This window comes from Phyllobates terribilis, unplaced genomic scaffold, assembly GCF_046119375.1.
Source record: "Phyllobates terribilis strain yellow unplaced genomic scaffold, ASM4611937v1 Scaffold_5__5_contigs__length_657084704, whole genome shotgun sequence".
NCBI lineage: Eukaryota > Metazoa > Chordata > Amphibia > Anura > Dendrobatidae > Phyllobates > Phyllobates terribilis.
Window position 1 is genome coordinate 40,789,191 of NW_027362765.1, and position 23,480 is coordinate 40,812,670.

At 47.7% G+C, this 23,480-nt stretch overlaps 1 pseudogene; it reads right to left on the bottom strand.

The window, feature by feature from the left end:
• Nucleotides 1-6,991: 6,991 nt before the first annotated feature.
• LOC141270625 (uncharacterized) overlaps nt 6,992-23,480 on the bottom strand; it is a 97,681-nt pseudogene continuing 81,192 nt past the window's right edge.

Sequence of the window (23,480 nt, forward strand, 5' to 3'; positions counted from 1 at the left end):
GGTCACAGGAGGGGAGGAGTCAGGGGTCACATGATCAGGGGCCTCAGTGGATGCAGGACTCTGCTGTGCTGGTTGTCATGGTGCTGGATGAGGTGAAGGTTATGTGTGGGGTCAGGAGGGGTTTACAGTGTGGATGTAGCAGAGCCGCGTGTGTACGAGGTGTACGGAGCGGAGCTGCGTGTGTACGAGGTGTACGGAGCGGAGCCGCGTGCGTACGAGGTGTACGGAGCGGAGCCGCGTGTGTACGAGGTGTACGGAGCGGAGCCGCGTGTGTACGAGGTGTACGGAGCGGAGCCGCGTGTGTACGAGGTGTACAGAGCGGAGCCGCGCGTGTACGAGGTGTACGGAGCGGAGCCGCGCGTGTACGAGGTGTACGGAGCGAAGCCGCGCGTGTACGAGGTGTACGGAGCGGAGCCGCGCGTGTACGAGGTGTACGGAGCGGAGCCGCGCGTGTACTAGGTGTACGGAGCGGAGCCGCGCGTGTACTAGGTGTACGGAGCGGAGCCGCGCGTGTACTAGGTGTACGGAGCGGTGCCGCGCGTGTACGAGGCGTGCGGAGCGGAGCCGCGCGTGTACGAGGCGTACGGAGCGGAGCCGCGCGTGTACGAGGCGTACGGAGCGGAGCCGCGCGTGTACGAGGCGTACGGAGCGGAGTCGCGCGTGTACGAGGCGTACGGAGCGGAGCCGAGCGCGTACGAGGCGTGCGGAGCCGCGCGCGTACGAGGCGTGCGGAGCCATGTGTACGCAGCGGAGACGGGTGTTTGTACGAGGTGTACGGAGCGGAGCCGTGTTTGTATGACATGTATGAAGCTGAGCCGTGTGTGTATGACATGTATGGAGCTGAGCCGTGTGTGTATGACATGTATGGAGCTGAGTCGTGTGTGCACAACATTTACAGAGCAGAGCCGTGTGTGCACAACATTTACAGAGCAGAGCCATGTGTGCACAATGTGTACCGATGATGGTTTAGCTTTGATACTTACATTGCTTCTGTGGCCATTGATTGTCTGCAGTTGGCAAGTCCCGAAAACACCAGTTAGGGCTCGCTCACATTGGCGTATAACTCGGTTGAGTACTATGTGATGTTTTATTGGACAGCACTCACACCAATGTTATACTATGGAGCAGTGCAGTTCCTTGATTACCAATCTTGGTTCTGGCCTTATGTATGCATAACATCCAGCCTGTACGTCTTTCTCGCTTACTGTCACTGAATGGAAGCATTGATTCCCGAGTCTGAACTGACGAGCAAACCAATCACTAATAGAACACAGCAAGCAATTATCTATTAAAACACCATAATAAGATCGACGGGACCGGTGCTCCGTGCTGAAAAAAGTCTGCATCCCTTAGAGCCGTGGACTACACTCTACGTGCATTGGTCCAATAGTCTTAGTCTTAGAACAAGGGCAGCTCCTCACACTCTTCACCCACTTTTTCAGCACGGACACGAATGTAGGAGGTATCACCTTTATGAGAAGAAAACTTTGTATCATCCAGTTTGCTCAAAGCATATTTCATGTCGTCCTTGTGAATAAACTCCAAAATCTCCATTCCACCCTGGTGTACATCAGCATAGTAAATATCTCCAGCTTCTCTCATATGATCTTTCAGATTCTGCCAATTCCCTGAAGCATGAAGCCCTGGGATAAAGACTTTATATTCAGCTCGCTGAGACAGTGGGTCTGTTCCTCTCGCGAGGTCCTTCATAACATTCCCCTGATTCCCGGTTTGTCTTGGGAACCTCCACACGTATAGGATGAGAACCGAACTTGTATCCATTGCGTCCATCCCCAGAGTGCTGACTCAACTCCCAGCTACGGGGATGATCACTTGGAGGCCTGGTATATGGTGTTCTTGGGGTACAATATCTGGGCTGACCTGGGTAATGGTAGACCGAAGTCCCCGGGCCTCTTCCCTGATGTCATTTACCTCCCCCAGGTCATATTCCTAAATGGTAACAGTTATTGCAGTTTGTGCATTACTCACCACAGGCAGGGACTTAGTCTACATGTTGAGATTGCTCTGTTCCCTCTCGGCGGACGCAGTGTGAACCGGTCCTTGGCTTCCGGTTACAACATTGGTCCAGTGACACCTCAACCCAGCTCCTAGGTTGTTTCCCAGCAAAAAATCTACTGGTAGTTGCCGCAGTACTCCTACATCCACCATTCCATGACTGTGACCCCAGTCTAAATGTAGTCGGGCCCTCCGGATGTTCAGAGATTCTCCGGCTACGTGTACTAACATACAGCTGCCAGATACAATACATTAGTCCGGTACTAAATGTTCTTTGATCAATGTGATTGAGGCTCCGGAGTCACGGAGCCCCACAGCCTCCACGCCCTCTATCCAGACCAGCTGCAGATGCTGGTTCATGGTCGCTGAGGTGTCCCATCTAGTCCGGGACACTTGTCCTTGTACCACGTATGCCTCTCCCGGTTGGGGCAGTGGGATCCTCTCTCCCTCAGCATTCAAGCCCCATTGCAGCACAGTGTTCACTGGTTTGGGACATGTATGATGTGGGCTAGAAAGTTCTCGGCATTCCCTGGCAAAGTGTCCCATGTGTCCACAGTTATGGCAGCTTAACCCTCCTCGCCCCGACATGGGCTGTACTTGGGGGCTTGGGAAACCTCCTCCTATTTGTAAACTCAGAAATCACTGCAGTTCCTCCTCTGGCAGGTCCATGGGTCTCACTGGCCTCCCGGTAAGCTCCTGTTCCCGACTTGCAGGGGCTGCACTTCCACGTAGCCCTGGAGGATTAGCAGACCAATCATCAGCCAATCTTGCAGCCTCATCCAGGCTCAGTGGTTTTCTATTCGCCACACATTGTTTTTAGTCACCTGGGAGCTTGGACATAAATTGTTCCAGCATAAATATATCCAAAACATGTTCTGTTTCCCGAGCCCCCAGTCCTTCTATCCACTGAGTGCATGCCGTACTTAGTGTGTTGGCAAACTCCCGATGTGTGTGTGCACCGGGCTTGTCAGTCTCACGAAACTTCCTCCAGTAGGTTTCAGGTGTGACGGCATACCTCTCTAGTAATGCGCTGCGAATGGTAGAGTAAGATCTGACATCCCCAGAAGACAAGTTATTAAAAGCTTCTTTTGCTTTTCCAGTTAGGCTAACACTCAAAAATCTGGGCTCTTCACTGACTGACACGTCATCCAGCAGGCAGAGGTTCTCAAATAACCGGAGATGTTCATCAATTTCCGAGGTGTCCTCATTGAAGTGTGGTATATCCCGGTACCTTAAAGATGCCAGCCCCTCTCTCCTGTTATCCACTGGCCTCTGTGATGGGGCTGGTAGGGGTACTGCTACATGCACACACAGATATTTCTTTACCACTGCCGCCCGCTCTATCTCCATGGCCCGCTCTCCTAGCGCATCCAGCAACTGCCTCAACTCAGTCGGTCGATCCTCTGCCAACTGGAGGATCCAGCCCTGGGCTGTGGTCCCTCCTCCACATCTGAACTGACCTCCTCATGTGGTTGTTCATGGTCCCAGTGGTGAAAGCGTTGTATTAGGGTCACTCGGTTGTCCTCTGGCAACCACTCTAGCTCTCTCTCAGAGCAACAGGCTCCTGCTTCTTGAGCCTCTGGTAGATGGAGTCTGCCATCTCTTTTACCAAGTCACCGTTCAGAGATAGGGGATCCAACCTGCTGACACCATTTGTGAAGATCTATGGTTGTGGGCTGTAATAATCACCTAGGTAGGTTAACGATGCAACTTTTTTTTATTCCTTACATCCATGGTTTTACAACATCCCTGGGTAAATGGCCAAGATACATTGCCCTGTAAGAATTCCTCTTATCCTTCTACAGTTTCATCACTAGTGGCTGCTATTGTTCAACTTAATAATCGTGCTGCAATCCCACTCCTTATTACTGGAAGCTGCTGTTGTGTTCTGCAATTGCCCTTTAGTAAGATGGCAGATTATGAACCTGTGGGATTCGTCTTGTTTCCTGTTTGGGCCTACTTAAAGCCGCATGGATCTCTCACTCATTGCTTGAGTATTTAGTCTAGCTGTTAGCATAGTTTCAGTCTCCAGCTCCTGTACATTCATACCCAGACTGTTCTCACCTATCTACGGATTGTTTCCTACAACTCCTTTTGCTAACTCCAAGAACTTCCACTACCGCTTGCTGTTCCTGCGTGTTCTCCTTCGGCCACTGGTTTCCAGCAGTACCAAGCCAGTATCGTAACCTGCCCCCGATCCAAAAGGGATCCAAAAGATCCCTTGCCCAGGAGTGGTAGTCCCACTGCCTTTGTACCAGGCAATACTCACTGTCTCCCACAGATTTCGTATCTCCAGCCAGTATAGTCTGTAGCCACAGTCCACGCTCCTCCAGATGACAGATAAAACATTAGAAGCACAAGTTTCCAGTAGCAACAGTACTTAAGAAAGTTCATCACATCTAGATGACATCCCACAACTATAGCACGTATATCCAGGCCAGACGGCAACTGATCTCCAAACTCTGTAAGTCATCCATCCATGGGCTTCAGGACCCCAACCACAGATTTTCACCCCTCAATATCACTCCACCAACTCCGTGACTAAACATGTGGCTTATTGTTCTCCCTCCCTGGGAGCAGTCCCCTGGATGGATAGAAGTGTTCACACCCTCCCCCTTAAACATTTGCTTTTAACTCAAAGAATGAAGAATATTCCAGAAGCCCTTCACATAGGACTGCATGTGTGACTCCCTCTGGTGACGGCTCCTCTGGGTCTACTATCCCCATCCACACAATAGGGCTAGTGGCTGTGAGAAAAATGGCTTAAGGCCCCTTAGATACTAACAAGATTAATGGAACGATGGCTTTTCTTGATAACTAATCTTGTGTCTGGCCTTATGTATGCATAAGATCCAGTCTGTACTTCTTCCTCTGCTCACTGCCACTGAATGGAAACATTGATTCCTGAGGCTGAACTGACGAGCAAGCAAATCTCTAACAATAATAAAATCAATGGAACCGGCTCTCCATGCTGGAAAAAGTCTGCATCCCTTAGAGCCGTGGACTCCACTCTACGTGCGTTGGTCCAATAGTCTTAGAACAAGGCAAGCAGCTCACATTTATCATTATGGGCTATGGCTCCTAGCTAGAGCTGCTGCCTGAAAACATGGAGATAGGAGTCCAAGTCCCAGGGACACACGATCACGGGAGAAGTGTGAATAATATAATTTAATTTATGTACTGAGCAGAGAGATGCGGCCCCACCCCCGAGGAGTGATGAAGATGTCAGAGAGAGGCGAGTATTAAAAGCTGGGAGAAAGCCCTGACGTGCCTGGACTGAGCACTCAAATCGGGACAGTGCCGCTGACTCCAAGACGGTTGGGTGCTATGACTTTGAGAAGGCTCACAATGTTTATACTCTTGGTGATATTTATATGAAAAACACTATTTAATCATAACTTGTCAAGGACATTTTTTTCATACTATTATATGCAGATTCACGCCTGTATTCATGTATATGATGTGTGGATGTATATATGTTTTTTACATATCCTTATCCAAAAGTAGGTGGACAGAAAGTGTAATAAGGTTATGAAGGGGGAGATTTATCAAACACTAAATTGCAGCCGCCTGTCTGGATCATCCTCCAATAAACCATGAATTAGACGTGGACGATAAGCTTTCCACCCAATAGATTTCAGGATTCGCATGATAGAAGCTCGTGAAATTCCCAATTCCAAAGAGGCTCTTCTGGTGGACTTTTTTGGAGTCTGAACAAATGTTTCATCAACAAGTTGTTTATTATCTTCTGTACAGACTGTTTTGGGTCGACCAGTTTTTGGAGCATTAAGGATCGAGCCAGTGGCATTGAATTTGTCACGAATGCGGTAAATGGTTTATCTCTTTGGGGCTCGAGTACCAAATGTTTCAACCCAATTAGCTCTAATGGTTTCAGCATTTTGAGGTTTCCAATACTCTGTTAAAATCCATTTTCTTTGATCTGTATTTAAATTATTTGCCATTATGTGTTATCTGAATTATCTAAAAAGAAAACAGATTTGGGGGAGATCTATCTGTGAAAACTAGATCTGTGAAACTGGCTCAGTTGCCCTTAGCAACCAATCAGATTCCACCTTTCATTTTCCAAAGAGTCTGTGAGGAATGAAAAGTGGAATCTGATTGGTTGCTAAGGACAACTGAGCCAGTTTCACTTTACACCATGTTTGATAAATCTCCCCCTTCATAACCTTATTACACTTTCTGTCCACCTACTTTTGGACCACCCTGTATTTTTAGCAAATATTTTGAAATAATTGTTTTTTCATAGATATTTACAATTGTGTTATACCCTCCATAGTCAGTTCCCCAACATTGACAGCCCAGTGTCACAGCACGATAGATGATCTATCACCTATCTCCACTGCTTCCACATACGGCTATCATCAGTGGAATGTGATGCAATTACAACTCGCCGATGGGCTGCTATGGCAGTCAGGGGCCTGCTGAAGGCCCCATTCGCAGCCATCTTTGTACTCCTCTAAAGCTCATCTAATGCTGAGCTTTAAAGGAGGCTGAGATCTACACTATATAATGTATATAGTATACTCTATACTTATATAGTATAAGCAATCGGACGACTGTAGGCTCAAGTCTACTGTGGGGACTAAAAAGATAAAGTAAAAAAATAAAAGAAAAGTTTTAGAAAATATATATATTTAAAAAAACAAGTCTGATAAAAATATAAAATTAGTCAACCTGATCAGTAAAAAACAATAAAAACGCCAGAAATGTGGAATTTTTTGGTTCCTACTCCTCCCTAAAAATGCAAAATAAACAGATCAAAATATCATGTATCATGTATAGCCAAAAATGGTATCAATAAAAACATCAGCTCATCATGCAAAATAACAAGCCTTCATCCAGATCAATCGATAAAAACAATGCAATATTACAGGTCCCGGAAAATGGCAACACAAACACCAACATTTTTTTTTTTACAAATCTTTAAGGTTTATTTTTCTTCACTTAAATAAAAAAAAATCTTTACAAGTTTGGCATCAAGTAATTGTACCGACTTGAAAATCATGAATCAGAGTAACTTTTACCGCAGAATGACCGCCACAAAAGCAAAATACAAAAAAAACATGGCAGAATTGCATTTATTCCCAATTTCACAAAAACGTGGCAATTAGTTTCCCGTCTTTCAGTACATTGAATGGTAAGTTATGCCTCTTGGAAAAGGTGGATGGGAAAAAAAGCACAAAAATTAAATTGGGCTCCAGAAGGGAGGGGTTAAAGAGATATTTAACTTCATTCTCTATGTTTTACAAATCACATGTATACAGTTTGTAAGGTCTGTGGAGTCGGAGCCCATTTTGGTGGAGTCGGTATAAAATTGACCAACTCTGACTCCTAAAATATATAATAAATTGGGTACAGTAGTTCAATGCAGTTTGTGGGGAATATTTTTTCATAAGAATTTGGGAAAGTTATGAAATGTCCTATAAATGTCTGTCCTATTCCTGATCCAAGGGTCTAGACTTTTAGCTGAGATGAATCTGTGCTACAGTAAATTTATCACTTAAACATGAGCCATGGATGAGGGAGTCGGAGTTGTGGAGTCGGAGTTGGAGTCGGTGTCATGGAAATTGAAGAGTCGGAGGTTTGGCTTACTGACTCCACAGCTCTGGTTTGTATATTCTTATATTGTTTTTTATATAGTTTCCTTCAACTGATTATTGTAAGAAAAAAAGGAACATTGCAATACTTTTCTCCATATAGTGGATATACAACAATTTGAAATATACAATGCATGTGGAATATTGCTTTTTATTTGTATTTTAGGTAACAGATGACTGTTAGTAACTTAATATAATTTTTAATTCTAATGCAAGGTCTAAATTGCTTTTCTTTTTCTCATTTATTTGTCTTTACTTTAACTGTTCTATGTTTTCTTGTACAATTTGTCAATAAAATATATGGTTTCTCCCCATGTGAGTTGTTTTGATGGTCGACCATTTATGATTTTCAAACAAAATATTTCTCACTTTATTGTATTATAGGTATGATTTTGTATTATATGTTTTATGCTTATAAGTGTTCTGAATAGTGAGTGAAACATTTCTAACATTCTGAAAATAAATGTGGCTTCTCTCCTGTGTGAATTCTCTGATGTCCAACAAGATATATTTTCTGTGCAAAACATTTCCCACATTCTGAACATGAAAATGGCTTCTCACCTGTGTGAGTTCTCTGGTGTCTAATAAGGCTTGATTTCACTTTAAAACATTTTCCACATTCTGAACATGAATATGGCTTCTCCCCGGTGTGAATTCTCTGATGTCCAACAAGATTTATTTTCTGTGTAAAACATTTCCCACATTCTGAACATGAAAATGGCTTTTCACCTGTGTGAGTTCTCTCATGTATAACTAAAAATGATTTATGAATAAAACATTTCCCACAATCTAAACATGAATATGGTTTATTCCCTGTGTGACCTCTCTCATGTATAATAAGATTTGATTGGTTTGCAAAACATTTCCCACATTCTAAACATGAAAATGGCTTCTCCCCTGTGTGAGTTCTCTGATGTCTAACAAGATTGGATTTCTCTGGAAAACATTTCCCACATTCTGAACATGAAAATGGCTTCTCCCCGGTGTGACTTTTCTGATGTTTAACATAATGGGATATGTCTGGAAAACATTTCCCACATAGAGAGCATGAAAAAAGCTCATCTCCTATGTGAATTCTCTGATGACCAAGAAGATTTATTTTCTGTGCAAAACATTTCCCACATTTTGAACATGAAAATGGCTTCTCTCCTGTGTGAATTCTCTGGTGTCTAATAAGATTTGATTTCTCGTTGAAGCATTTTCCACATTCTGAACATAAATATGGCATCTCCCTTGTGTGAATTCTCTGATGTCCAACAAGATTTATTTTCTGTGTAAAACATTTCCCACATTCTGAACATGAAAATGGCTTCTCACCTGTGTGAGTTCTCTCATGTATAACTAAAAATGATTTATGAGTAAAACATTTCCCACATGCTGAACATAAATATGGCTTCACCTCTGTGTGAGTTCTCTGGTGAGCAACAAGATGGCATTTCTCTGGAAAACATTTCCCACATTCTGAACATGAAAATGGCTTCTCCCCAGTGTGACTTCTCTGATGTTTGACAAGATGTGAAATGTCTGGAAAACATTTCCCACATAGTGAGCATGAAAAAGAGTTCTCTCCTGTGTGATTTCTCCGATGTCTAACAAGATTTGATTTCTTGTTAAAAAATTTCCCACATTCTGAACATTGAAATGGCTTCTCCCCTGTGTGAGTTTTCTCATGATCAACCAGACTTGATTTGACTGTAAAACATTTCCCACATTCTGAACATGAATATGGCTTCTCTCCTGTGTGAATTTTCTGGTGTTTAATAAGATTTTGTTTACCTGCAAAACTTTTTCCACAATGTGGACATGAATATGGCTTCTCTCTTGTGTGAACTCTTTCATGTGTAACAAGCTGTGATTTCTGGTTAAAATATTTCCCACACTCTTCACAAGAAAATATGTTATCTTTTGTGTGAATTTTTTGATGTGCAACAAAAGACACGTTGAGGGAAACATTTTCTCCATACTCAGAATGTAAAAATGGCTTCTTTGCTGTAATAGCACTTTGATATTTAACGCCCATTTTGTGACATTTTTTTTTCTTAATATTCTGTGATGAATCAGAAGACAGAACCAGTTTAATAGGACCAGCTGTAAGATCGGATCTGTGAAGGGATGATGGTATATCTGGAATAGTGTTATACTTTTCAGTTATATGTTGTGAGACATCAAGGTCATGTGATTTAAAAATTGAAGATGTCTGATGTCCCTCTGATCTCCTGGTATAGTCATCTGTCAAGAATAAGAACAATTATTATTTTTTAATAAAAGAATCCAAACAATTATATTTTTACAACATCTCTACGTAAAATATACATAAAAAAATGCTAATTTTTGTTGCAAAATTCAATAAGACAAAAACAGTTCACAATAGAACAGCAGACCTCAGCACGAACCACTAGGGCATGATGTTCGGTTATTTTTGTTTATTCTGCCTCCTAAACAGTGGACTAAACAGCAATCAAAAATAATCCAGCAAAATCTGCACTCTCAAAGCCAAATGACCCTACATCTCTGAGGAACTTTCAAGCACTTGGCAATATAAACTATCCAATATTTTCGGTCAGTTGAACTTCTTGTAGAAATATTAGACACAGTGCTTTACACTCATTTATAATGGAGCATTGGAGCAACTATAAGTCCTGACCAGAAAAGTAGAGACAGTATTATTAGTTGTGAGTGCATTGCTTTCCCGGTGGCCGCGGCCATCATCCTGAAGAATTGATCTACAGGGAAATGGCACCCCGATCTGGCACATGCGAAGACTGGGATCTCGGCAGCCATCTTCCTGAAGCTGTGAGCCTCAGGAAAATGGCCGCCGAGATCCCAGTCTGTGTATGCGCTGGCTCGGGTGGCCATTTTCCTGTAGATCATATCTTCAGGAAGATGGCCGTTGGAAAAGCAATGCAATCCACTCTGCCTGACCGCCGACACCGGCCCCGCAGCATCTCACCGCCGGGTTCCCGAGTGAGGGAGGGACCCTATGATCCCGCCGGGTTCCCGAGTGAGGGAGGGACCCTATGATCCCGCTCCACCCCCACCGCAACTACTCGGTAAGCTACGTTCAGACCATAAGACGCTCCCACCATTTTCCTCCCAAATTTGGGGGGAAAAAAGTGCTTCTTTTGGTCCGAAAAATACGGTATATGTAACCCAAAGGGATACGACTTCCACAAACCAATCCAGCAAAATCAACACTCTCAAAGCCAAATGTCTCTATCCTTTTAAGTCGTACAGTGTGCTCAAACCACAGTTAGTATCCACATGTATGGCATTGCTGTATAGGGAAGAACACAATTTTTTTATGTGTGAATCTGCAAAAGCACAAACTGACCATAATGTATTGGGCACTAAAATTGCATACTTGTAATTTTCGCTCTGCAAATCCACAGCATAATTTATCAAAAGTGTCTGCAGAGTCACTACACCGATAAGGGGTATAATTTTCAAACTTGGCGTCACTTTATGGGGTTTTCTACTGATTTGGTTTTCTGCCATTTTGGCACGTTAGGAGTCTAGAAATGGTGACCATAAACTATTCCAAAAAAAAATCTGTTTTCCAGTATTGAAATGGCGCTCCTTCCCTTTTGAGCCCTGCCGCCGGGCTCCCGAGTGAGGGAGGGACCCTACGATCCCGCTCCACCACCACCGCAACTACTCGGTAAGCTACGTTCAGACCATAAGAAGCACCCACCATTTTCCTCCCAAATTTGAGTGCAGTTTTCTAAAATACAAACCCCTCAAAGTCATTTCATAAGTGACTTGTTCCCTCAAAAAATAGGTTTTGTAAATTTCCAAGGACAACAGGTTGCTAAACTTTTAAAGCCTAAAAATTTGACACATATACTAAAATGACCGCACTCCAAGCAAATAGTCTTCATCGTCAATGATTTAGGAACTCATGGTGAAACATCTCTGGGTAATTAGAGTATATGACTTGGCAATTCAAACTATCCAATATTTTTTGACAGATGAGTTACTTACAGAATTTTTAGACATTTAGAGAGAACTTTTTAACACAATGCACTAAACTGGAGCTACACTCAGTTATGATTGAGAACTGGAGTTCCTATGAGTCCAGACCAGAAAAGTAGAGAAAGTATTATTGTTTCGCATTTCAGGAGAGATTGCTAAAATCCTTAGGATTGAAAACATCATGGAATTTAGGTTGTGGAGTCATTAGAGCCATCAATCACGCAAAGCTTTGAGATACAGTACAGACCAAAAGTTTGGACACACCTTCTCATTTAAAGATTTTTCTGTATTTTCATGACTATGAAAATTGTACATTTACACTGAAGGCATCAAAACTATGAATTTGCAGGATCTTGCATCGGCATGCTATTCCATCCGGTTTGCGTTTAGTTGGACCATCATTTATTTTTCAACAGGACAATGACCCCAAACACACCTCCAGTCTGTGTAAGGGCTACTTGACCAAGAAGGAGAGTGATGGGGTGCTATGCCAGATGACCTGGCCTCCACAGTCACCAGACCTGAACCCAATCGAGATGGTTTGGGGTGAGCTGGACCGCAGAGTGAAGGCAAAAGGGCCACCAAGTGCTAAGCATCTCTGGGAGCTCCTTCAAGATTGTTGGAAGACCATTTCCGGTGACTACCTCTTGAAGCTCATCAAGAGAATGCCAAGAGTGTGCAAAGCAGTCATCAAAGCAAAAGGTGGCTACTTTGAAGAACCTAGAATATAAGACATATTTTCAGTTGTTTCACACTTTTTTTGTTAAGTATATAATTCCACATGTGTTAATTCATAGTTTTGATGCCTTCAGTGTGAATGTCCAATTTTCAAAGTCATGAAAATACAGAAAAATCGTTAAATGAGGTGTGTCCAAACTTTTGGTCTGTACTGTATATCACAGCAAAGGAGTATCATTTTTTGTGTAGTTTATCAGAGGTATACATAGAAATCATGGGGCCTCAGCAGAAGGGCCCCCCACAAAAAAAACCTTAATAGTCGACGGGGTCACAAAAGAGCATATCTCACAACTTTGCAGCACTTAAAGTCATTTTCCTACTATTGAAGCCCCTATATTGCCCTTTCATTGCCCCCATAAAGTATGATGCCAACTATAGTGTCCCCCCGAAACACAGTATGATAACCCCACAGTGAGCTCTTCCACAGTACCCTCCACACATACGGTATTATGACCCTGCTGTTCCCCCTCCCCCTTATCCCTACCTCTGCAAAGTATGGTGACCCCAACACTGTAAGATGCCCCAACTATGATCGCCACACAGACCTCAATACAGTATAATGAGCCTCCATACAGTATAATGGCCCCCACAAACCTAAACTCAGTATCATGGCCCCAATACAACCATCCACACTGAAAAATGGCCCCCACTAGCCCTCCAAATAATATAATGGCCCCCACCCAAATATTTAAACAGCATACTGACCCCCACACAGCCCCCAACACAGTATTATGGACCCCACAAAAACATTCCCACTGTATTATTTCTTACATACAGTATAACGGCCCCCATATAGCCCTCCAAACAATATAATAGCCCCTCATAGCCCTCCAACATAAATCTGCTAACAGTATAATGGACCTCCCCACATAGTCCTGCAAACAGTATCATGGTCCCCACATAGTCCTACAAACAGTATTATGGTCCCCACATAGTCCTGCAAACAATATAACACCCCCCCCACATAGACCTGCAAACAGTACAACGCCTTCCCACATAGACCTGCAAACTGTATAACGCCACCCCATATGGACCTGGAAACAGTAGAACAGCCCCCATATAATCCTGTAAACATTATAAAGGCTCTCAAATAGCCATTTATGCAGTATAGCGGGCCCTGCATACAGTATAACGGGCCCCACATAGCCCTCCATACAGTATAATGGGCCCCACATAGCCCTCCATACAGTATAATGGGCCCCACATATACTGTATGGAGGGCTATGTGGGGCCCATTATACTGTATGGAGGGCTAATGGGCCCAACATATACTGTATGGAGGGCAATGTGGGGCCCGTTATACTGTATGGAGGGCCCGCTATACTGCATAAATGGCTATGTGGGGCCCGTTAGCCCTCCATACAGTATAACAGGCCCCACATAGCCCTCCATACAGTATAACGGGCCCCACATAGCCCTCCATACAGTATAACGGGCCCCACATAGCCCTCCATACAGTATAACGGGCCCCACATAGCCCTCCATACAGTATAACGGGCCCCACATAGCCCTTCATACAGTATAATGCTGTAGCGACATCATCGCGCCCTCTGCTCTGAAACGTCTCAGAGCTCAGACGAAGAGGGGAAATGATGGGAGAGGGAGCGTCAGCTGACAGCTACCTCTCCCATCATTGTTTACTACTGTATCGGCATCCAGGACCAAGACGCCGATACAGTTCAAAGAACGATGCAGGGTTGGAGAAGCCAGGTGCCGGCGCTGGCACTCGAACCCCCTGACTCACGGGCTCCATAGCGGCCGTTTGATCTCCCGCCATTGGCGGTACGCCACTGTTTATATTGAACCTCTTTAAAGTTAGTTGGTTCGTTTCTCACAGAAACTGAAAAGTCAGGAAAAAGGGAAATTCTGCTGTTATTGTACAGAAATTCACATTTGTTCAAGGTTAAAAAGGAAACTTAATTTGCTTTTCTAAGAAGAAGGCTTTTTAGTTTCTGGGCTCTCAGATTCAACAGTACAAGATCTTATATAAATGCCTACACTAATGTGGACAGTTTTGGGTGGAAAAGCATGCAGTGGTATAGTGACAGAATGGAGACCACATGATTGTGATAAAAATGGACAGCACAACCCAAAAAGCAGCCTAAGTCAGTGACTGAGAAGAAAAGACTTCTCAGCATTTAGTGGTTATTACTCACCTGGGTAGTCATATGTAGGAATCTCCTCTTTACACCACTCATCACCCGTCACATATGTCTCTGTAGTATTAATATGGGTCAGATCTTCACCCTGAAACAAATATTGTAAAAGTCACAGATAGATGGAGAAGTCACATCTATGATCAGCTCTAATCCTGCCATCTCCACCGTTCTCATTACATAAGTACACTGCTCAAAATAACAACGGGAACACTCAAATAACAAATCCTAGATCCGAATGAATGAAATATTTTCATTGAATACTTTGTTCTGTACAAAGTTGAATGTGCTGACAACAAAATCACACAAAAATCATCAATGGAAATCAAATTTATTAACCAATGGAGGCCTGGATTTGGAGTCACGCCCAAAATTAAAGTGGAAAAACACACTACAGGATGATCCAACTTTGATGTAATGTCCTTAAAACAAGTCAAAATGAGGCTCAGTATTGTGTGCGGCCTCCACGTGCCTGTATGACCTCCTTACAACGCCTGGGCATGCTCCTGTTGAGGTTGCGGATGGTCTCCTGTGGGATCTCCTCCCAGACCTGGACTTAAGCATCCGCCAACTCCTGGAGAGTCTGTGGTGCAACGTGACGTTGGTGGATGGAGCGAGACATGATGTCCCAGATGTGCTCAATCGGATTCAGGTCTGGAGAACGGGCGGGCCCGTCCATAGTTTCAATGCCTTCATCTTGCAGGAACTGCGGACACACTCCAGCCACATGAGGTCTGGCATTGTCCTGCATTAGGAGGAACCCAGGGCCAACCGCACCAGCATATGGTCTCACAAGGGGTCTGAGGATCTCATCTCGGTACCTGAGGATCTCATCTCGGTACCTAATGACAGTCAGGCTACCTCTAGCGAGCACGTGGAGGGCTGTGCGGCCCTCCAAAGAAATGCCACCCCACACCATTACTGACCCACTGCCAAACCGGTCATGCTGAAGGATGTTGCAGGCAGCAGATGGCTCTCCACGGCATCTCCAGACTCTGTCACATGTGCTCAGTGTGAACCTGCTTTCATCTGTGAAGAGCACAGGGCGCCAGTGGCGACTTTGCCAATCCTGGTGTTCTGTGGCAAATGCCAAGCGTCCTGCACGGTGTTTGGCTGTGAGCACAACCCCCGTCTGTGGACGTCGGGCCCTAATAGAGTCGGTTTCTAACCGTTTGTGCAGACACATGCACATCTGTGGCCTGCTGGAGGTCATTTTGCAGGGCTCTGGCAGTGCTCCTCCTGTTCCTCCTTGCACAAAGGCGGAGGTAGCGGTCCTGCTGCTGGGTTGTTGCCCCCTCCACGTTTCCTGGTGTAATGGCCTGTCTCCTGGTAGCGCCTCCAGCCTCTGGACACTACGCTGACAGACACAGCAAACCTTCTTGCCACAGCTAACATTGATGTGACATCCTGGATGAGCTGCACTACCTGAGCAACTTCTGTGGGTTGTAGAGTCCTTCTCATGCTACCACAAGTGTGAAAGCACAACCAACATTCAAAAGTGACGAAAACATCAGCCAGAAAGCATTGGTACTGAGATGTGGTCTGTGGTCCCCACCTGCAGAACCACTCCTTTATTGAGGGTGTCTTGATAATTGCCAATAATTTCCATCTATTGTCTATTCCATTTGCACAACAGCATGTGAAATTGATTGTCAATCAGTGTTGCTTCCTAAGTGGACAGTTTGATTTCACAGAAGTTTGATTTACTTGGAGTTATATTCTGTTGTTTAAGTGTTCCCTTTATTTTTTTAAGCAGTGTATAAAACATATAATACTGGTGGATAAAACAAGACGGAACACAAGACCTTCACAGCCGTTTACACATCATAGGGGAGATCTCATGACACCTTCTCTCAATCTACCTGATGATCCTGAGGAACATGGGGATTTTCTTGTTTACAGTCCTGAGGAAGAAGAGGACGGGGACATCTCTCTGGTGTTGTCCTTTTACCAGATAGAACTGGAGGAAACACATACAGGGACTGAATTCATTATTTACATACAGATAATTATAGGCCGTATGTATTTAGTTCCGTCTATTACCTGGTGATGTGAGGGGCTGGGAAACCTCAATCATGACATCCTTGTACAGATCTTTGTGTCCTTCTAAATACTCCCACTCCTCCATTGAGAAATAGACGGTGACATCCTGACACCTTATAGGAACCTGACACAAACAATGATACTGTCATCATCCCGATCCCCTTCATAGCATTACTGTATAATGTCCCAGCATTCCCAGCAGTGTCACCTCTCCAGTCAGCAGCTCAATCATCTTGTAGGTGAGTTCTAGGATCTTCTGCTCATTGATGTCCTCATGTATCAGGGGGTGAGATGGAGGCCCCATGATTGGGCTCAGGGGTCTTCCCCATGCCTCAGACACAGGGGTCTCACAGCGCTCACTAGAGGTCTTCTTCACTACTGTGTAATCCTGGTTATGGAGAGACACATTAATAAATCTCACTACAGACATTTCCAGAGTCCTCACCTCTCCAGTTCTGTCCATCTGTTATTCCCATAGATAAGAATGATGTAATGTGACGTCATCAGAATCTCTCACCTCTCCAGTAAGCCGGAAGAGGATCTCTAGGGTGAGGTGTAATATTCTCTCCGCCATCTTGTTCCTGTTCCTATCCATCCTTGATGATCAATCAGGAAAATTCTCTTATATAGAAAGTCTTCACTGAGAGGATCCGATATTGCAGGGAACTGAATGGGGAGAAGATGAGGCCAATGTAACATCATAAAGAATCCCAGGAGATGTAATCTTTAGATTTTGTTTTTATCGATAGTTGGAAAATCCCTTGCATCTCTTTCTGATATTTCCCGTTGCTGTACATCGCGATGCAGAGGCAGTTTTCTCGCTGTCACATACTATTACATGATGCCAATTGCATGGGTTGATTAACTTATTTACACCTAAAAAGATGGACACCGTGGGATCACAGGCCAGACAGATTCCACGGTGCCTCCATCTGCCTTACCATAGGGAATATTCCGCTGGGGGTTCTGTCTGAATCACGTACTTCAGTGATTTACATGGAAACCCCGGTGTAAGCGCTTAGCACAGGATATATGTGAGCCGAGCTTTACTGTGATCTATGAACAAATCAGCAGCAGGTGAAGAATTGGTTTTATTTATTTTTTACGCCGTTCCTCGTGCGGAATAAGTGATTAGACGACTTTATCACACACTAAAACACGCTTTTTATTTCAAAGACTAGTTTTTGCATTGCCATACTTTGATAGATATATATTTTTTTCATATTTTGGCCGACAGATTCGTGTAAGGGCTTGTTTTTTGCGGGACAAGTTGACATTTTAATTTGTACCATTTTCGGTCACATGACATTTTTTGATCTCTTTTTATTCTGATTTTTGGGAGGCAGAATGAACAAAAACAAGCAATTCAGGTACTGTTTTTTCATGCCGTTCCACATGTGGTAACATTGATATGACATATTATTTATTCTTCGGGTCAGTACGATTGCAGCGATGCCACATTTATATATTTTGTTTTATGTTTTGGGGTTTTTACACAATAAAACTATTTTATAGAAAAAAAAAATTATTATTTTTGCATCGCTTTATTCTAAGAGCTGTAACTTTTTTATTTTTCCGCTGATAGAGCTGTATGGCGGCTTGTGTTTTGTGGGACAAGATGGCGTTTTCAGTAATAAAATTTTTATTTACATTCGTCTTTTTGATTGCGTTTATTCCACTTTTTGTTGGTGGTATTATGATAAAGCATTCTTTTCTGCCTAGGTTTTTTTTTTTTTTAGTGTTCACTGAAAGGGTTAACCAGTGGGACAGTTTTATAGGTCGGGTTGTTACGGATGCGAATATAGCCAATATGTGTACTTTTTTTGTTTATTTTTTTCATAAAAATATTTATTTATGGATACAATATATTTTTCTTTTTTTTTTTACTTAGTCCGTTTATGGGACGTTCACTTTTTTACACTCTGACCACGTATAAAGCATAGCAATGCACGAGCATTGCTATGCTTTATAACAGGGGTCTCAAACACGCGGCCCCTGAGGCTACTTAAAACGGCCCGCAGGTATCGGAGTCTCCGTAATGATTCCAGCCTGGTTCGGAGGGTCGCCGAAGTCAATGATTCTTTTCAGTTGAATGTTCTACAAGGTGGGGACTGGGAGGGGCCCATTACTACAAGATGGGGAAACTGCTATAAGAAGTTGGTCAGAAATGGTGCCAATTGTAAGAAGAAAAAAAAAATCACTGTATGTGGCCAATTAGGGGACACAAAAAGGAAATAATTTATAAAAACTGTAAAACTGTACCATAGCCCATAAAATGAATGCCATTTAAAAGAATAAAATAAAAAAGCCAAAAATGTTCAAAAAAATGATCCAAAAGTTGTATAGAAAAAACAATATGGTATCATTAAAAATTTCATAGCATTCTGCAAAGAATGCGGTCCTTCAAATTCACATTTTCTCTATGTGCGGCCCATATACTTAGACGAGTTTGAGACCCCTGCTTTATAAACTGTCACTTCTGGTCTCACACAAGCTTGTTACACCATGCTTTGAGCATGGTGTAACAAGCTTCTGAGAGCCTGGAGACCCGGATGACATCATGACGACATCGGGCCCCCACGATCACGTCACGTCACGTCGGCCTGCCTTCTAAATGCTGCGATCGATAGTGATCACAGTATTTAGTGGGTTAAACTGCCGGGAGCAGCGCGGACAGTGAGTGCCAGGTGTCAGCTGTCATATCAGCCTGGCTGCGATCGCGCGCTCACAGCTCCTGTGGGTGCAAAATCGCCTGGACGTATCCACACATCCAAGGGCGGTAAGGAGTTAAGAGTTATCAGGGCATTATATAATATTATTGTCCTCTGCGCCCAGTAATGGGGGATCTCCACATACCTCCACCTGCAGAGCCGCCACCACATATATGGCTGTTCTGTGCGCACAGGACCTGTGATGAGGTCACAGGAGGGGAGGAGTCAGGGGTCACATGATCAGGGGCCTCAGTGGATGCAGGACTCTGCTGTGCTGGTTGTCATGGTGCTGGATGAGGGGAAGGTTATGTGTGGGGTCAGGAGGGGTTTACAGTGTGGATGTAGCAGAGCCGTGTGTGTACGAGGTGTACGGAGCGGAGCCGCGTGTGTACGAGGTGTACGGAGCAGAGCCACGCGTGTGTACGAGGTGTACGGAGCGGAGCCGCGTGTGTACGAGGTGTACGGAGCGGAGCCGCGTGTGTACGAGGTGTACGGAGCGGAGCCGCGTGTGTACGAGGTGTACGGAGCGGAGCCGCGTGTGTACGAGGTGTACGGAGCGGAGCCGCGTGTGTACGAGGTGTACGGAGCGGAGCCGCGTGTGTACGAGGTGTACGGAGCGGAGCCGCGTGTGTACGAGGTGTACGGAGCAGAGCCGCGTGTGTATACGAGGTGTACGGAGCAGAGCCGCGTGTGTACGAGGTGTACGGAGCGGAGCCACGTGTGTACGAGGTGTACGGAGCAGAGCCGCGTGTGTACGAGGTGTACGGAGCGGAGCCGCGTGTGTACGAGGTGTACGGAGCGGAGCCGTGTGTGTACGAGGTGTACGGAGCGGAGCCGCGTGTGTACGAGGTGTACGGAGCAGAGCCGCGTGTGTATACGAGGTGTATGGAGCAGAGCCGCGTGTGTACGAGGTGTACGGAGCAGAGCCGCGTGTGTACGAGGTGTATGGAGCGGAGCCGCGTGTGTACGAGGTGTACGGAGCGGAGCCGCGTGTGTACAAGGAGTACGGAGCGGAGCCGTGTGTGTACGAGGTGTACGGAGCGGAGCCGTGTGTGTACGAGGTGTACGGAGCAGAGCCGCGTGTGTATACGAGGTGTATGGAGCAGAGCCGCGTGTGTACGAGGTGTACGGAGCGGAGCCGCGTGTGTACGAGGTGTACGGAGCGGAGCCGCGTGTGTACGAGGTGTACGGAGCAGAGCCGCGTGTGTATACGAGGTGTACGGAGCAGAGCCGCGTGTGTATACGAGGTGTACGGAGCAGAGCCGCGTGTGTACGAGGTGTACGGAGCGGAGCCACGTGTGTACGAGGTGTACGGAGCGGAGCCGCGTGTGTACGAGGTGTACGGAGCGGAGCCGCGTGTGTACGAGGTGTACGGAGCGGAGCCGTGTGTGTACGAGGTGTACGGAGCGGAGCCGCGTGTGTACGAGGTGTACGGAGCAGAGCCGCGTGTGTATACGAGGTGTACGGAGCAGAGCCGCGTGTGTACGAGGTGTACGGAGCGGAGCCGCGTGTGTACGAGGTGTATGGAGCGGAGCCGCGTGTGTACGAGGTGTACGGAGCGGAGCCGTGTGTGTACGAGGTGTACGGAGCGGAGCCGCGTGTGTACGAGGTGTACGGAGCAGAGCCGCGTGTGTATACGAGGTGTACGGAGCAGAGCCGCGTGTGTACGAGGTGTACGGAGCGGAGCCGCGTGTGTACGAGGTGTACGGAGCGGAGCCGCGTGTGTACGAGGTGTACGGAGCAGAACCGCGTGTGTACGAGGTGTACGGAGCGGAGCCGCGTGTGTACGAGGTGTACGGAGCGGAGCCGCGCGTGTACGAGGTGTACGGAGCGGAGCCGCGCGTGTACGAGGTGTACGGAGCGGAGCCGCGCGTGTACGAGGTGTACGGAGCGGAGCCGCGCGTGTACGAGGTGTACGGAGCGGAGCCGCGCGTGTACGAGGTGTACGGAGCGGAGCCGCGCGTGTACGAGGTGTACGGAGCGGAGCCGCGCGTGTACGAGGTGTACGGAGCGGAGCCGCGCGTGTACGAGGTGTACGGAGCGGAGCGGAGCCGCGCGTGTACGAGGTGTACGGAGCGGAGCCGCGCGTGTACGAGGTGTACGGAGCGGAGCCGCGCGTGTACGAGGTGTACGGAGCAGAGCCGCGCGTGTACGAGGTGTACGGAGCAGAGCCGCGCGTGTACGAGGTGTACGGAGCAGAGCCGCGTGTGTACGAGGTGTACGGAGCAGAGCCGCGTGTGTACGAGGTGTACAAAGCGGAGCCGCGTGTGTACGAGGTGTACGGAGCGGAGCCGCGTGCGGACGAGGCGTACGGAGCGGAGCCGCGCGTGTACGGAGCGGAGCCGCGCGTGTACGAGGTGTACGGAGCGGAGCCTCGCCTATTCGAGGTGTACGGAGCAGAGCCGCGTGTGTACGAGGTGCACGGAGCGGAGCCTCGCCTGTTCGAGGTGTGCGGAGCAGAGCCGCGCGTGTACGAGGTGCACGGAGCGGAGCCGCGCGTGTACGAGGTGTACGGAGCAGAGCCGCGTGTGTACGAGGTGTACGGAGCGGAGCCGCACGTGTGTACGAGGTGTACGGAGCGGAGCCGCACGTGTGTACGAGGTGTACGGAGCGGAGCCGCGCGTGTACGAGGTGTACGGAGCGGAGCCGCGCGTGCACGAGGTGTACGGAGCGGAGCCGCGCGTGCACGAGGTGTACGGAGCGGAGCCGCGCGTGCACGAGGTGTACGGAGCGGAGCCGCGCGTGCACGAGGTGTACGGAGCGGAGCCGCGCGTGCACGAGGTGTACGGAGCGGAGCCGCGCGTGCACGAGGTGTACGGAGCGGAGCCGCGCGTGCACGAGGTGTACGGAGCGGAGCCGCGCGTGTACGAGGTGTACGGAGCGGAGCCGCGCGTGTGTACGAGGTGTGCGGAGCCGCGCGTGTACGAGGTGTACGGAGCGGAGCCGCGTGTGTACGGAGCGGAGCCTCGCCTGTTCGAGGTGTACGGAGCGGAGCCGCGTGTGTACGGAGCGGAGCCTCGCCTGTTCGAGGTGTACGGAGCAGAGCCGCGTGTGTACGAGGTGCACGGAGCGGAGCCGCGCGTGTACGAGGTGTACGGAGCAGAGCCGCGCGTGTACGAGGTGTACGGAGCGGAGCCGCGCGTGTGTACGAGGTGTACGGAGCGGAGCCGCGTGTGTACGAGGTGTACGGAGCGGAGCCGCGTGTGTACGAGATGTACGGAGCGGAGCCGCGCGTGTACGAGGTGTACGGAGCGGAGCCGCGCGTGTACGAGGTGTACGGAGCGGAGCCGCGCGTGTGTACGAGGTGTACGGAGCGGAGCCGCGTGTGTACGAGGTGTACGGAGCGGAGCCGCGCGTGCACGAGGTGTACGGAGCGGAGCCGCGCGTGCACGAGGTGTACGGAGCGGAACCGCGCGTGCACGAGGTGTACGGAGCGGAGCCGCGCGTGTACGAGGTGTACGGAGCGGAGCCGCGCGTGTACGAGGTGTACGGAGCGGAGCCGCGCGTGTACGAGGTGTACGGAGCGGAGCCGCGCGTGTACGAGGTGTACGGAGCGGAGCCGCGCGTGTGTACGAGGTGTACGGAGCGGAGCCGCGCGTGTGTACGAGGTGTAAGGAGCGGAGCCGCGCGTGTACGAGGTGTGCGGAGCGGAGCCGCGCGCGTACGAGGTGTGCGGAGCCGCGCGCGTACGAGGTGTACGGAGCGGAGCCGCGCGCGTACGAGGTGTACGGAGCGGAGCCGCGCGTGTGTACGAGGTGTACGGAGCGGAGCCGCGCGTGTGTACGAGGTGTACGGAGCGGAGCCGCGCGTGTGTACGAGGTGTACGGAGCGGAGCCGCGCGTGTACGAGGTGTACGGAGCGGAGCCGCGCGTGTACGAGGTGTACGGAGCGGAGCCGCGCGCGTACGAGGTGTACGGAGCGGAGCCGCGCGCGTACGAGGTGTACGAAGCGGAGCCGCGCGTGTACGAGGTGTACGGAGCGGAGCCGCAGGTGTACGGAGCGGAGCCTCGTGTCTACGTGGTGTACGGAGCGGAGCAACGTGTCTACGTGGTGTACGGAGCGGAGCCGCGTGTGTACGAGGTGTACGGAGCGGAGCCGCGTGTGTACGAGGTGTACGGAGCGGAGCCGCGTGTGTACGAGGTGTACGGAGCGGAGCCGCGTGTGTACGAGGTGTACGGAGCGGAGCCGTGTGTACGAGGTGTGCGGAGTGGAGCCGCGCGTGCGTA